Source organism: Bos taurus, chromosome 9 (assembly GCF_002263795.3).
Source record: "Bos taurus isolate L1 Dominette 01449 registration number 42190680 breed Hereford chromosome 9, ARS-UCD2.0, whole genome shotgun sequence".
Taxonomy (NCBI): domain Eukaryota; kingdom Metazoa; phylum Chordata; class Mammalia; order Artiodactyla; family Bovidae; genus Bos; species Bos taurus.
Window position 1 is genome coordinate 83,045,881 of NC_037336.1, and position 17,510 is coordinate 83,063,390.

Consider the following 17,510-nt stretch of genomic DNA (forward strand, 5'->3'; position numbering starts at 1 on the left):
CTAGAATTTTGACCCAGATATGAATAAAACAAATTTAGAAGTTTTTAGTGGATTTCCCAGGTGGCTCAGTCAGTAAAGAATCTACCTGCAGTGCAGGAGACATAGGAGAAGGGGGTTCGATCTCTGGATTGGGAAGATCCCCTGAAGGAGGAAATGGCAACCCACTCCAGTATTCTTGCCCAGAGAATCCCATGGACAGAGGAGCCTGGCTGGCTACAGTCTATGGGGTCTCAAAGAGTTGGACACGACTGAGGCAACTGAACACAGAGGGAATTGTGATCTTTTCACTAATGATAAGTTCTTTCTTCAATTGCATAAAACTTATATTTTGCTGATTCCTTGCCTTTCTGGTATACATGAAGTTTTCAGATTCTAGACTGGATCATATTGTAAACTTTTTGAAGATACTTTGGAGGGCAAACCAGTCACAAGTAGTCACAACCAGACACATGGTTGAAATGAAGTGACAACAATATAAAGACCTAATATCAAGCAGCCACAGTGATTGCCTCAAGGCAGAGGTCAGCAAACTTGCTGTAAAGGGCCAGATAGCAAATATTTTAGGCTTTGTGGACTACCCGGTTTCTGTTCCAACACTCAACTTGCGACACAGATACACCATGGGCAATGTGTAAGATAATGAGTGTGGTTGGGTTCCAATAAAGCTTTATTAGAAAACTAGGTTGAAGAAGGCAATGGCACCCCACTCCAGTACTCTTGCCTGGAAAATCCCATGGATGGAGGTGCCTAGTAGGCTGCAGTCCGTGGGGTTGTTAAGAGTCGGACACACTGAGCGACTTCACTTTCACTTTTCATTTTCACTTTTCACTTTCATGCATTGGAGAAGGAAATGGCAACCCACTCGAGTGTTCTTGCCTGGAGAATCCCAGGGACCGGGGAGCCTGGTGGGCTGCCATCTATGGGGTCACACAGAGTCGGACACAACTGAAGTGACTTAGCAACAGCAGAAAACTAGGTACAGGATACAGTTTATTGACCCTTGTTGAAGGAATGGCACGTGATCTAAGCTGGTCCATTAAGATTTCTTTCCCAACCGGAGAAGGAAAACTCTTTGAATATTAGTTCTAAGACTAAAGCTGAGAGCTACCTGCATCAAAGGTTCTAGCCTCAAGGGGACAGTCTGAGAAGGGAGCTGACACACTAAGAGAAGCAAAGACAAGAGACAGAATCATCTCATTATTCAAGGCTATGAGTCCTTTTTCTCAGGTCAGCACTTCTCCCGCCTTTCTGTGCTTAGGTTTTATGTACCTTTTTGCTCTTTTTTTTTGGTGTCAGCTGATTCAACTTGTGTTTCTTGTGTTCATTATCCCCGACTATGTAATCTTGTTTAAGCTCTCAAACTCTGTCTCACTTTCTTCACTTGTAAAAGGAGAAGAAAAATGAACCTGCTTCACTGGGTTGATGAAGAAATCAAATGAGATATCATATATGGGAAAGTGCTTGGAACAATGCTGGGCAGATAATAAACACTATGCAAATATTATTGCCATCATTCTCATCATCACTATTGTTAAGAATTTGGTTGCTTGCAAGAACATAATATACATCTGGAATGTTACATTTTCATTAAAAGAAAGAACAATTAGTTCACACAGGCAAACCTCCTGGGTAAAAATAACTCATTAATTTTTCCCTTTGTAATAAAGGTTATGAGAGTAATGGAAGGAAAGAACTGTCAACAATATGGATTTTAAGACTGATATTTTCGGAATTCAGGAATATGTGCTAAAGTAAACCTTAAGAATAAGTCCTGACCTTAAGAATAAGCAGTGAAGTCTATGTTTAAAATGCAAGGGCTTAAAAGTCATTTTGCTTTATTTCTTAGCTAGGTTACACAGATCACCTAGCTGGCATATGTTCATTAGTAAATTGGATATTCAGTAATGTGTCTCAATTAGTCTTTAATAATACTAATGCTTCAGCAGTTTGAGATGGCAAGGTAAAAACTACCTGTGCAAATCCAGACCATTCTTAGAACTAGTTAAATCATTCATATCTACTGAAGAACATTGAAAACTTTCATTTTGTGATAATAATTTCCTCATTTCTCTTTATAGTTTTATTTCCTACATATATAACCATCATATAGTATGGCAGAGGTTACTAGTATCCCACTAATATTCCCTAGCAATTACTAGGGTTAAGTCTCAATGTAGTCTGATAGGAAATGAACTATTCTTCTCTGAGAGGAAACCATTTATCAAATGTGCTACAGGGCCTGGCTAAAACATACAGGCAGAAATTGACAAGCTATACCTGAAAATGAGGGAGTGGAATATAAGCTAGATAAGATATTGGGTTATTTATTTGAAGGCCCTCTCCTGTACTTCAGTATATATCATCTTTAGCAAGGACTCCTGAAGTCAGTCCTAATACATTCTAGGAATGGCTCCTTCAAATCTGGGGTGGTGGGGAGTAGGAAGGGGGGAAGATAGTGCATAGTGCATGATGTGAATGTTGAAATTGCCTTGGCAGAGTATTAAGAAATTTAGTCACTCAGTCATGTCTGACTCTTTGTGACCCCATGGACTGTAGCCCATGGACTGTAGCCCACCAGATTCCTCTGTCTATGGAATTCTCCAGGCAAGAATACTGGAGTGGGTGGCCATTTCCTTCTCCAGGGGATCTTCCCGACCCAGGGATCAAACCCAGTTCTCCCACGTTGCAGGCAGACTCTTTACTGACTGAGCCACCAGGGAAGCCGAGGCGGAGTATTAAGGAAGGGATAAAAAGACAATGGGGTGAGCAGGCTAGATTTTATTTAGAATACAGGGTAAGTGAAGCCATCAACTGACCTTGCTTCTTGGGGAGCCAATAGAGTGTTTTGAGAGTCAGTAGTCCGAGATGTGCCAGCATACTCCCTTGGAAGTAAGGAACTGCCACCTTGCAATTCCTACAACTAAGAAAAAGACACAGACTCTGTTATGCCTCTTTGGATTTTGGAGAATATATACCTCAGGAGAATATCCCCTCAGCCCGTTCATTGGGTCCCTTGGAAGACTACCAGTTGTGGTCGAGCCCAGAAGAAAAAGGTCTCTGCAGCAATTCCAGCGTACGGTACAAGTGGCAATGCCTTTAGTAGCATATGTCTCAGCTGCTCCCATCAAACTAGAGATGTTGGAGGTAGTCAGCAGTGCTGTCTGGCATCTCTGCAAACTCCGGAGCAGCTCTCCAATAAAAATTAACAAGAAATGGTGTATAAATATCTTAACTTCTTTGCCCCTAAAATAAGTTAATTCTGGCTCCCCTGAGTTCCCTGATGGGGCTAAGCTCTAGTCATCCATGGTAATAGCTGGTTTGAAAAGTACCATATGTTGTCGGCTTCCACTTCTTGTCTATTTCCCTGCTGCTACTAATATTTTTATTTCCCAAAATAAACTATAGGATTGAACCATATTTGTCATTTTTGCAAGTCATAGTTATTAGATATCAGTAGTTTCATAAGTTTCAAATTAACTTTTGAGCTGAGTCCTTGATTTAGGATTCTGAAGACAGATATACTAAAAAATTGTTTCACCTATTTTTTCAGTTTTGTGTAAATGAAACCATAGCACATGTATTCTTTTATAACTTAAGCTTTTTGTTCAACATGGTGTTTTTGAGATACATTCATATTGGGTCATGGAAATTAAATTTTTGTCTATGTACAGTATATTTTATTGCTTGAATATTTCATATTTTATAAATTTTGTTGTCAATAGATAGGCAAATTATTTTTAGTATGGTCCTATTATAAACAGTGGAGCTGTTTACAGCCTGGTATCTACATCCTGGTGTACATGCAAAAGTTTCTCTGGAGTAGGTAACTAAAAGTCGAATTGCTAAACCATAAAGTATGTTCATATTCTATTTGTTCTTTAAAGAATACCCAAAATAGGAAAAAGTAACCTTCACTAGGATTCAACTCAGTGTGTGCAGCATCTTCCTAACCTCTGCTTTCTACATGGCATATCTCCAGTGGGAGAACTTTAATTCTATGCAGCCCTGGGTGGGAAAGAAGAAACAGATTTCTGATTCTTCTTAGAGTAACTGCTTCTGTGTTTTCTCCTTGAAGAGTGTAACCTCCCTGTTTTCTCTTTTCTTCAACAAATAAATAAACTGAATTCCTTTAGTTATTTCTTCATAGAATTTATTTCCTATGGCTCTGATTATTTTCATGACTCTTCTGGGCCACCCCCCGATTTTTCAAATCTAGGATGACTATGAAATTTATTGTCCAAAGCACGTCAATTTTGAGGATGGAAAGAAGTATTAAAATAATGAACTGTGCTAACTGACTTAGAACAGATCTAAACAAGATCCATCTTAGGCAAACCAGAATGTACTTTATTCATATCACACTTAATGTGGCGTGTTCTCAAACCAAATAAGGAATGCTTCTGGAGGACTGGCTCGTATTAAGTATTAAAGAGGAGGGGTTGGCTCCATGACATGTTCCCATTTACAACCCCAGTCTCAGGGATGTTATTATGAAGTTATTATGCTTAAGTAACAGCACATAATGGTATTCCTAAACAGAAAGAGCAGAACATCAGTCTCTTAAAGGCAACGAGAATATACTAACTAGATTTCAACTGTGTCCTTTAGGGAAATTGTGTTTGCATATTTGATTTTCCTTTTGGCAACAGACACAAATCTCATGGTAATTTAGTATTCAAAGGAGATTTTTCAAAAATATTAGCTGGTTGCTGAGTAACGATAGGAAAGGAGGTGAAATGGGGGGAATTTTGCTAACTTCCCTTGTATTTACTGGCTTCAAAAAACAGTTCTTTTATGGATAGGATCCATTTGACAATTTCTACTTGAAAAATTGAAAGTGTGACATTTTTTTGCAAGAAGAAATACGCAACTCAAAACTATTTTAGGCACAAAGAAATTTCACAGGGTTAATATTTGTTTATATAGAAGAGTCTATAATGCATCTCATTGTTTAGATAGTGAAATAGCCAAATAAAGAAGTAAAATGTTTGGGAAAAAGTCAAATTCCTTCACAAATACTTGGATTTCCTCAAATAATTTGGTAATAATAATAGAAGTGGCCGTTTAATAGGCGCTGCCTTGTCGTGGTCACTGAGCTGCAACTTGAGTTATATCACAAAATAGTTTAGTTCAGTTCAGTTCAGTCGCTCAGTCATGTCTGACTGTTTGCGACCCCATGAACCACAGTACGCCAGGCCTCCCTGTCCATCACCAACTCCTGGAGTCCACGCAAACCAATGTCCATTGTGTCGGTGATGCCATCCAACCATCTCATCCTCTGTCGTCCCCTTCTCCTCCTGCCCTCAATCTTTCCCAGCAAAAGGGTGTTTTCAAATGAGTCAGCTCTCCGCATCAGGTGGCTAAAGTATTGGAGTTTCAGCTTCAACATCAGTCCTTCCAAAGAACACCCAGGACTGACCTCCTTTAGGATGGACTGGTTGGATCTTCTTGCAGTCCAAGGGACTCTCAAGAGTCTTCTCCAACACCACAGTTTAAAAGCATCAATTCTTCAGCGCTCAGCTTTCTTTATAGTGCAACTTTCACATCCATACATGACTACTGGAGAAACCATAGCCTTGACTAGACAGACCTTTGTTGGCAAAGTAATGTCTATGCTTTTGAATATGCTATCTAGGTTTGTCATAACTTTCCTTCCAAGGAGCAGGCGTCTTTTAATTTCATGGCTGCAATCACCACCCACAGTGATTTTGGAGCCCAGAAAAATAAAGTCAGCCACTGTTTCCACTGTTTCCCCATCTATTTCCCATGAAGTGATGGGACCAGATGCCATGATCTTTGTTTTCTGAATGTTCAGCTTTAAAGCCAACTTTTTCACTCTCCTCTTTCACTTTCATCAGGAGGGTCTTTAGTTCTTCTTCACTTTCTGCCATAAGGGTGGTATCATCTGCCTATCTAAGGTTATTGATATTTCTCCTGGCAATCTTGATTCCAGCTTGTGCTTTCTACAGTCCAGCGTTTCTCATGATGTACTCTGCATAGAAGTTAAATAAGCAGTGTGACAAGATACAGCCTTGACGTACTCCTTTTCCTATTTGGAACCAGTCTGTTGTTCCATGTCCAGTTCTATCTGTTGCTTCCTGACCTGCATACAGGTTTCTCAAGAGGAAAGTCAGGTGGTCTGGTATTCCCATCTCTTGCAGAATTTTCCACAGTTTATTGTGATCCACACAGTCAAAGGCTTTGGCATAGTCAATAAAGCAGAAATAGATGCTTTTTTGGAACTCTCTTGCTTTTTCCATGATCCAGCGGATGTTGGCAATTTGATCTCTGGTTCCTCTGCCTTTTCTAAAACCAGCTTGAACATCTGGAAGTTCATGGTTCACGTACTGTTGAAGCCTGGCTTGGAGAATTTTGAGCATTACTTTACTAGTGTGTGAGATGAGGGCAATTGTGCGGTAGTCTGAGCATTCTTTGGCATTGTCTTTCTTTGGGATTGGAGTGAAAACTGACCTTTTCCAGTTCTGTGGCCACTGCTGAGTTTTCCAAATGTGCTGGCATATTGAGTGCAGCACTTTCACAGCATCATCTTTCAGGATTTGAAATAGCTTAACTGGAATTCCATTACCTCCACTAGCTTTGTTCATAGAGATGCTTCCTAAGGCCCACCTGACTTCACATTCCAGGATGTCTGGCTCTAGGTCAGTGATCACACCATCGTGATTATCTGGGTCATGAAGATCTTTTTTGTACAGTTCTTCTGTGTATTCTTGCCACCTCTTCTTAATATCTTCTGCTTCTCTTAGGTCCATACCATTTCTGTCCTTTATTGAGCCCATCTTTGCATGAAATGTTCCCTTGGTATCTCTAATTTTCTTGAAGAGATCTCTCGTCTTTCCCATTCTATAGTTTTCCTCTATATCTTTGCACTGATCGCTGAGGAAGGCTTTCTTATCTCTCCTTGTTATTCTCTGGAACTCTGCATTCAAATAGGTATATCTTTCCTTTTCTCCTTTGCTTTTCACAATTTTATTTATCACAAAATAAAATCTCCTTAATTTTCTTAACTAGAAATTATGATTCCATTTTGTTGACTAAGATAGTGAAGCTCAAGTAGTTAAGTAAATTATTCTTCCGTTACAAGTTAGAAAGAGTTGACCCAATATTTGAACCCAAAACTGTATGACTCCCATGGCCTCTTTAATAAGATATTTGTAAGGCTTTGCTTTTATTTGCTACCACATAAATGCTACAGTCAAATGACACTAAGTTAATAGAGACATCAAACATATTACTGAGACTTGAGGTAAGTAGAGATTTGGGAGGACTACTTTAAAAAGCAATCTACACTTTCCTTGAAAACATGTTTCTAAATTTAAAAAAATCAACTATTTAATACTTATACATTAAAGAGGTTGATGTAATCTAGGAAATATAAAAGAATTCTATTTTAAAATAAATACTGAATTTCATATTCTTTCTTGGGAAGTCAAACAATGTCATTTAGGGAAAACAGGTGTTAATTAGCAGAATAATGTAAATAATCAAGTAGGAGGAATTTAATACCCGAATTAACAGAGGTAAGATATGTTTTCTGGTTACCTCTCAAGTCTATCCAATTTTTGTTATGACAAAAATTCATTTTGGTGGATAAATGTTTAGCTCACTTGTATTTTTGTATTTTAATTTACTTTAAAGCTAAGATAAATAAAAGAAGGTAGGCCAGAAGGTAAGAAGATTAGAGAAAAGTGGTGATTAACTTATGGAAATTAGATGGAAAGAATAAAATGAAAAAGAAAAAAATTATTATGCATGATGGGCAATAACATCAAAGTTTGATATTATTCTAAAGCAGAAAACTTGAAATCATTGGAATAATGCCCCTGTAAAACCTTTTTCAAAATGAATTGAAATAGAAGCTTTGAAAATTATATTTTTTCATTGTTCTTCTCCTCATTGCCTATTATGCATACATTTTTTTTCTCTCCCATTTTATTCTTTCCATCTAATTTCCACTTAATTTCCATGAGTCAAATCACTATTTTTTCTAATCTTATTGCCCTCTGACTCATGTTTTTTTATTTTATTGATCTTACTTTGTAACTTCTAGCAACTTCTTTTGAAATGTCTGAACCACATTCTCTTTCTTTCTTCACAGTAAAGTGATCCTTTATTAGAAAAAAAGGTCATAAAAAACCATGTTTATTTTAAACTTTGGCCTTACTGAGGATAAATACAAAATAAATTATTATGGTTAAGGGGAAAAGTTTTCAACAGTAAAATTACATATAAGTTCACAAATGTAATACATGCCACATCTTCAGTAGAAAATATTAGAAATGTCAAGGTAACTTTTTTGTGAGCTTTCTAGATATGATTCTTTTATTGCTAGCTAAGCTAAAGATAACACATGAAACTAACTCTGGACAGTATTACTAACTTAGTGTCTCAAAATCAAGAATGATAGATTTCTGAGAAACTTATATGATTTTAAAAAGTGATGTTAGGTAGCATTTTTCTCAATTTCTGCACACTATAAAGAAATAAATTTAATTGTCTGATTCTGCAAAAGGAATATCATTTAAATCCCTGACCACTTAAGATTTGATTTTGAATAAAAGATTTCATTAAACTATAATATCATACATGAGGTTTGGGATTCACAAATCCCAAAGAGAATTTGTGAGTCTTTTTTAATAAAACAGCAAAAACACAATCCTAAAATCCTAAACACGAATCCTAAGAGATTTAGGATGTGTGCGTGTGTGTGCTGACTAACAACAGTAGAAGAAAAGGAAAGCAATATAAGAGTGAGTGAGCAAGTGAAGTCGCTCAGTCGTGTCCTACTCTTTGCAACCCCGTGGACTGTAGCCTACCAGGCTTCTCTGTCCATGGGATTCTCCAGGCAAGAATACTGGAGTGGGTTACCATTTCCTTCTCCAGGGCACCCAGGGATTGAACCCGCGTCTCCCGCATTGTAGGCAGACGCTTTAACCTCTGAGCCACCAGGGAAGCCCAACAGAGGTAATATAAGAGTAGTGAGGTAGAAAAATAATGACCTTTCAGTGTAGTTTGGCTCTGTTGGGGGAGGGTGGGCTGGGTATGTATTTAAGAGCACTAATAGGCTTGGGGATGGAGAATAATGATCATCCTAGCTGTGGTAAGAAGGAGACGTGAGCAGCTCCAAATCACAAGGACATGGATAAGAACAGTAGCTATAGGACTTCCCTGATGGTCCAGTGGCTAAGACTCTGCACTCCCAATGCAAGGGGCCCAGGTTAAATCACTCGTCAGGGAACTAGATCCTACATGCAACAATGAAGTTCACGTGACATAAAAAGAGATCCACATGCCATAACTAAGACCTGGTGTAGCCAAATAAATAAAATAAAATGAAGTATAATATTAAAAAAAGAACAGTGGGATAGTAGGAGTTCACCTCGGGAAAAAATAACAGGAGGATATTTAATCTACAAATTATGAACAAATTAGCTTTTTACTTACATAAGTGGTAAAATCTTTAGAGTTATTAGTATTAAACAAGTGGTTATTATTTATAATCAGTATCTGAGGAAACTGTAGACAAGCAGATGGGCTGATGACATGTAGTTAAATATACTCAAAAGATGAAATTACATAGCAAGTTGTCTGGAGCTAGCAATGCGATTGGAATAAGCATTACATTTGTGCTTGATAAGGTCAAAATTTTTAATGCTCAATATCTATCTGTATCTCTAGATAAATAGAAAAATATTTTAAAAGATACTTACTTTTACATTTTATTATATATGTGGCAAAATGGAATTTTTTCTTTTCTCAATTTTTTTCACTAACAGTGTACACACACATTTGCACGTGTGTGCACACGCACACACACACACTTTTCCCAGTGATATCTTCAGGCTCTGGTCCATCCCCAAACAGAATAATCCAAAATGAAGTTTTAGACTTTGGCAAAGCATAGAAAAGATTCAGAGACCCATATGAAAGTGCAAGTTGCTCAGTTGTGTCCAACTCTTTGCGAGTCCATGAGCTATACAGTCCATGGAATTCTCCAGGCCAGAATACTGGAGTTGGTAGCCTTTCCCTTCTCCAGGGGATCTTCCCAACCCAGGGATTGAACCCACGTCTCCCACATTGCAGGCAGATTCTTTACCAGCTGAGCCACAAGGGAAGCCCAAGACCCATATAGGTTATGCTATGCTGCTGCTGCTGCTACTAAGTCACTTCAGTCGTGTCCAACTCTGTGCGACCCCACAGATGGCAGCCCACGAGGCTCCCCTGTCCCTGGGATTCTCCAGGCAAGAACACTGGAGTGGGTTGCCATTTCCTTCTCCAATGCATGAAAGTGAAAAGTGAAAGTGAAGTCGCTCAGTCGTGTCCGACTCTTAGCGACCCCATGGACTGCAGCCTACCAGGTTCCTCCATCCATGGGATTCTCCAGGCAAGAGTACTGGAGGGCTATAAAAACAGTCTATTAGTAAGAAAACTGTCTGTCTCAGGAATATTTCTTTTCGAAAACTAAAGGAATCAAAGCACTCTCCACTCAGAAATTAGCTAATTGAGAACAGAAGTAGTCTGCTCACAGCATCCATGCTGTTAACAGCCACTCATGTAGACATCTGTTGTTGTTCAGTTGCTTAGTCGTGTCTGACTCTTTAAGACCCCGTGGGCTGCAGCGCGCCAGGCTTCCCTGTCCCTCACTATTTCCCGGAGCTTGCTCATGTAGATCTAAAGAAGTGATTTGGAAAGGAAGATGAGGAAAGCTTTGTCCATGTTGAACTGTGGTACTTGCAGGCCATGTAGGAGATGTTACCTGAAAGACAAATAGGTCAACACTATAGAGTTTAAAGGAGGTTTGGATTTTGCTGTTGTTGTTCAGTCCCTCAGTCATGTCTGTTTGGAAGTATCAAATCTGGAGTGCCAGAACGTGAAAAGTGAAGGTAATTACCCAGTTAATTGGCTACAATGAGTGGATAAAGGGCCAAGGGTGAAGTTCTGGTGTGCCCCAGTGTCAAAGAGCCCTGACACAGAGAAGGAGCACTTACTCATTCATTTGACAATTACTTGTGTGTCCGCTCTACCTGGCAGGAGCTTGGTAATGGAAAGACAAAGAAGACATAGTCCATGCCCTTTAGAAGACCAGTTATGAGCAGCCAAAATAAATTAAAGGAAAATAGGAGGAAGTAGTTAAGAGAAGACAAGGGAAGCAAGAGTTTCAAGTGTCACAGTGTTTAAATAAGATAAAGACAGAAAAATACTCTCATGGAATTGGCAATTAAAAAGTCTTTACTAAAAATGGTTTCTTTGCCATTGCTGCAGGGGAAAGCAAATTGCTTAAGGTGGCTAGTGAATGAGACATGAACTAATACACAGTGAGGGTAAACTACTCTTTCAAGGGGCTTGATAAACCACGAGATATGATGGGATGGAGGAAAGGGAGGAGGGCAGTGAAACACACATGGAGGTTTCTGCTTAAGATGAAGAACGCAATTGTATTTACAAACTGAGAGAACATTTAATATGGAGATGGAATTTGAATGTACAGGGCAATAAATGCTAATGCATGGAGCGTATTTCCCTGGATGGAGAGAAAGATGAGATCCAGAGCACTAATATAAGAGATTAACCTTTTAAACCACTTAGGAGGAGTGTTTTAACGAACAAAGGTTGGTAGGGGGAGAGAAAGATAAATACACATGCAAAAAAACAATTTAGAATAAATATGGGGAGGAACATGCTGGGCTGTCTGATTGAATCTTCTGTTTCCTGTTATGTTACAAGCAAGTTTCCCCACTGAGAGTGAAGGAATGGAGATGTTCCAGACCCTGAGGGAATGCAGAGTGGCTGAGTAGCTCCGCATGCCTTTTGGTGTTTTGTTTAGAAAATACTTTCTTGACATTGACCCTCAATGAGAACAGTGAACTAAAAGTTTCCACACACCCTTTGATATCAGGATTTTCTAGGGTTCACAGTATACCTCCTTAAGAAAGTATTGATCAGAGTTGAAAAAGGAGCTGAATAATGGTAGAGAGCAGCAATGTGAATGCAGTAATACAATAAAGAATTAACTATTTTTTAGGAGGTTATTTTAAGAGGTAAATATTCAGTAGCCTGGGGTTTGCACTAGGGTTTGTCCTCAAGTTCTCTACTCCAGTGTCTCATACTAACTTGCTATTAGTATCAAAGATCCAAAGTTTGACAATGGTGCAGTTTAAAGTTCATCACTAGGTAAACATCATTTCCACTCACTGGCTTTCCAGAAGTGTTTGGTTGAGTAGCAAAAAAAGGAGAGGATATTAGAGTCAACATGAAGAGAATGGTAAATAACTGAAGTCCCTTTCTGTGCTGTACTCATTAATGGGTGACTATCACTGTTGAACCTTTTACTGTTGCTAGATTATCAATTATTCAAAGTGCCTATCAGTTGTGATGTTGTAATCAGTTGTTTGTACTTTTAATTTTACACATGGATACATTTTTAATGCAGAAGGAAGCAAAGATAAATGAGGAAATTATGAGTGTTAGATCTACTTTGCAGCACACAAATGAGATTAATGCTCTGAACATTTCTGTTTGTAACAACAATTTTGATGATCAAATTAACAGCAGACAAAATAAAGCACAGGTGAAAATTTCAATACCCTATGTAGTTTAATGATAATAAATCCTGTGTGTGGATATTTTAAATTGAGATAGAGCTTATGCCACAAAATTACCCTTTTTAGGTGCAAAATTCACTGCTCTGTAGTATATGTGCATGCTCAGTTATGTCCACCTCTATGTCCAACCCCATGGACTGCAGCCTGCCAGGCTCCTCTTGTCCATGGAATTTTCCAGGCAAGAATACTGGAGTGGGCTGCCATTTCCTCCTCCAGAGGATCTTTTTGACCCAGGGATCAAACCTGCATCTCCTGTGTCACCTTCCAGGCAGATTCTTTATCACTGAGCCACCTGGGAAGCCTCAAGTATATTTTTACAAAATATTTTCACTACCTGAAGAAGAATCCCCAACTTATAAAGAGTAACTCCATATATTCCTTTTGTCTCAGTCCTTCTCTATGAGTTGGCCTATTCTGGACATTTCGTACGAATGGAATGATGCAGTGTCCTCCCATTCATCTCTTGTTCTGGTAACTTAGGTCCTCTTTCTTTTTTGCTTGGTCAGTCTGGGGAAAGGTTTGTCAGTTTTATTGATTTTTCTGAAAAACTAACTGATGGTTTGGTTGATACTTTCTATTCTCCATTTCCTTTATTTCTTCTATAGAGTTTATTATTTCCATTCTGTTTGCTTGGAGTTTAGTTTGTTCTTTTTTTCTTATGTTCTTAGAGTTTAGTTTGTTCTTTTTTTCTTACGTTCTTAAGGTAGATGATTAGCTAATTGATTGAGATATTTGAGATGTTTCTTTTTTTGATGTAGACATTTATAAAGGTGTTTGTAGCACTGCTTTAACTTCAACCTATTTCAGTATTTTGTGTTTTTATTTTCATTCATCTCAAATTATTTTCTAATTTTCCTTGTGATTTCCTATTTGATCCATTGGTTATTTAGGCATGTGATGCTTAGTTTCCACATATTTGTGATTTTCCCAAATTTCCTTCTATTATTGACATCCAATTTTATTCCTTGTGGTCAGAGATTATGTGTGATTTTAATCCTTTTAAATATATTGTTTCATGTCTAAAATATGGGCTTCATTGGATTATTCTCCATGTGCACTTAATAGGTATTCTGCCATTGTTAGATGGAATGTTTCATAGGTGTCTCTTAGATCTAATTGATTAATAGTATTTAATCAAGTTTTCTATATCCTTGATGATTTTCTGGGATGCTTGTTCTATCCATTATTGAATGTGAATTATTGAAGGTTTAACTATTATTGTTCAATGTCTAGTTTTCCTTTTAATTCTGACAGGTTTTGTTTTATATCTTATGTTTCCCTTATTAAATGCACACAGGTTTATAGTTGTCATATCTTCTTGATGGGTTGCTCATTTTATCATTATAAAATCTTTCTTCATATCTAGTAACACATTTCTATTGAAGTCTATTTTGTCTGATATGAGTAGAGTCACTCAACTCTTCTGATTATTGCTTGCAGGATATATCTTTTGCATTATTTTTTAATTTTTTATTTAAAATTTTTATTGGAGTATAGTTGATTTATAATGTTGTGTTAGATTCAGGTATATAGCAAGAGAATCAGTTATACATATACATATATCCACTGTTTTTCCCATGAAGGCCATTACAAATTATTGAGTAGAGTTCCCTGTACTATACAGTATGTCCTTATTAGTTATCTATTTTATATGTAGTAGTACATATGTCCAGAGAAGGCAATGGCACCTCACTCCAGTACTCTTGCCTGAAAAATCCCATGGACTGAGGAGTCTGGTGGGCTGCAGTCCATGGCGACGAGAAGAGTCGGACACGACTGAACGACTTCATTTTCACTTTTCACTTTCACGGCAACCCACTCCATTGTGCTTGCCTGGAGAATCCCAGGAATGGGATGCCGTCTATGGGGTCGCATAGAGTCGGACACGACTAAGCGACTTCACTTTCACTTTAAACTTTCCTGCATTGGAGAAGGAAATGGCAACCCACTCCAGTGTTCTTGCCTGGAGAATCCCAGGGACGGGGGAGCCTGGTGGGCTGCCATCTATGGAGTCACACAGAGTCGGACACGACTGAATCGATAGCAGCAGCAGCAGTACATATGTTAATCCCAGTCTCCCAATTTCTCTCTCCTCCTCCCACCGCTTATTCCCTGGTAACCATAAGTTTGTTTTCTATATCAGTGACTCTACTTCTGTTTTGTAAACAAGCTCATCTTTTCTAAGATTTCATGTGATATCATATTTGTCTTTCTCTAGCTCACTCAGTATGACCATCTCTAGGTCCATCCATATTGCTGCCAATGGCATTGTCTTGTTCTTTTTTATGACTGAATAGTATTCCATTGTATATATGTACCACATCATCTTTATCCATTCCTCTATTGATCACCATTTAGATTGCTTCCATGCCCTGCCTACTGTAAACAGTGCTGCATTGAACATTAGGCTGCATGTATCTTTTGAATTATGGTTTTCTCCAGGTATATGCCTAGGAGTGGGGGTCATATAGACCAATCAACAGGATAGAAAGTTCAGAGATAAAGCCCTACCAAAAGTAGTTAAGAAAAACAAAAAAGAACTTACAAGTTACTAATATTAGCAATGAGAGATAGGTGATGACTACAGATCCTGTAAACATTAAAAGTATAAAAAGGAGTCCCTTTTCTACCACAATGCTCCCCTCTTGCTGCTGCTTCTCTGACCTGTGCAGCCCCACCCCCTGCCCTTAGAAATCATGATGCTCTCCTCCATTTTGGAACTGGCTCTTAATTTTTGAATAGTGTGTAATATTTAGGGGATTTTGCTAGAAAAATCTAAAGAGGAAAGGCAGGACTACCAGATTGGAAATTTCCTGGGCATTTGTGGTAGATTTAAATGGCCAGATTCTCCCCATTTCTATACACACACTCATTTGCAACATGCCTTTGCTTCTTCTCCCACCCAGATACAGAATCTATTTCTCCATCCCTTGCATCTGGGCTTAGCATGTAGCTGCTTTGGGAAATGGGGCATTCACAGAGGTGACAAGCAGTAGCTTGCACACTGGGGCTTACTCTCTTGTGTTCTTGCTGCTGCCACATGAATAAGCCTGGGCTAGCCTGAGGGATGATGAGAGACATGTGGCCTAATGATCCCCACCACTCCAGCCAACAACCTGGCAACTGCCAGATATGTCTGTAATGCTGTCTTAGATCACCTAACCTCTAGCTGACCCATCAGCTGACCGTGGGTGCATAAGCCAACCAGATAGAGATCAGCTAAGTCAGGCCAGATCAAACCCAGTCAACTAATCATAAGTTAATTAAACTAGTTTCAAGCCATGAAGTTTTGGGGTGGCATGTTATGCAGCAAAAGGTAAGTACAGGTTCTCAGTCGTATGTGACACTTTTGTGGCCTCATGAACCCTGCCAGGCTCCTCAGTCCATGGGATTGAGTCCATTTCCTCCTCCAGGGAATCTTCCCAAAGCAGGGATTGAATCTGTGTCTCTTGAGTCTCCTGCATTGGAAGGCAGATTCTTTACCACTAACAGCTAACTGAAATAGCATTAAAAATATTCAATTGTTTTTCATGATTAGTTTAGCAGACAACTACTGAATGCCTTGTGTAAGGCCTTCTGCTAGGCACAGGGATTCAAAGCTAATTAAGACATGGTTTCTGCCTAGAGGGTAGATATCAGCAAATGACAGTGCAGTGTAATGAATACTGAAAAAAAAGATACAATTTTTTTAAAAAGTGGATGAGAACATAGATGAGGGCAACTCATTGGCTTGGGATGGTCTATGAAAAAGCAGGTGATATCAGAACTGGATCCTTACCAAGCATCTGAAGTTTACGAAAAAATTTGGAGGCCATCCTAGGCAAGACTTCCTTGGTGTCTCAGACAGTAAAGAAATCTACCTGCAGTGCAGGAGACCTGGGTTCAATCCCTAGGTCAGGAAGATCCTCTGGAGAAAGGAATGGAGAATTCTATGGATAGAGTCCATGGGGTCACAAAGAGTCAGAGAGCCAGACACACCGAGCAACTAACAATTTCCCTTTTCATTGTAGGCAAAAGAAGCATATGTAAAGGCTCAGAGATGTGAAAGGATATAAACTGTTTGAGAAATGGTGCAGAAATGTAGCCTACAAGAAGACAGATTATGATGATTAAGTAATGATTAAGGAAATCTGGGTCAAATAACCTCTTTGATAAGAAGTCCTAGCTATTGTAGAAATATCACAAAATTGATAAATCATGAAAGTAAAAAATCACAACAAATTGAGTATGAATTATCACAATTATTTCCCTTCCTCCTAGTCTTTGACTGTGGACCTCACTGCAGGGTGTAAGTGGACCTATTGTGGTGTAAGTCTCCTTTTGTCTACCCCATTTATCTTAACAGTTTAGATCATACTGGCAGCTTCAGTCTATTCAGCTCATTTAATTATACTTATTGCTCAAGTTGGAGCACACCTGTGCCTTAGTTGGCATATATACCCCCAATCATGAGATGCACAGTTATTTGTGAATTTAACTTTTTTAACATCAATTTTAATCAACACTTTTTCAGAGTCAGCTCTTTAGAACACAATGGAAAGTAAATGGCTTAAAGTAACCTAAAAATACCTCCTTTCTAAAGTCGTGAAAACAAACCTGTTAATAAATGCATTCCTCAAGTAGTAGACTCTTTGGAATCATGTGTATTTTACTGTACTAAAGAATATGTCTTTCGAATTTGAGGAAGATATATATGAAGAACACTTAGAAGTGCCTGAAGTCTTTCCTTTTCTGGAACTTATCCACCTGTCCGTGTATCTGGCTTAGTTACCACATACACAGTAGTCATAGGAGGAGAAGGAGGAGGAAGCAGGTAGTACTAATTCATGAGGCATGTCATAACCTTCCAGAATTCAGCCGACACAGTGCCTGGCATCAGCACTCAAGAAA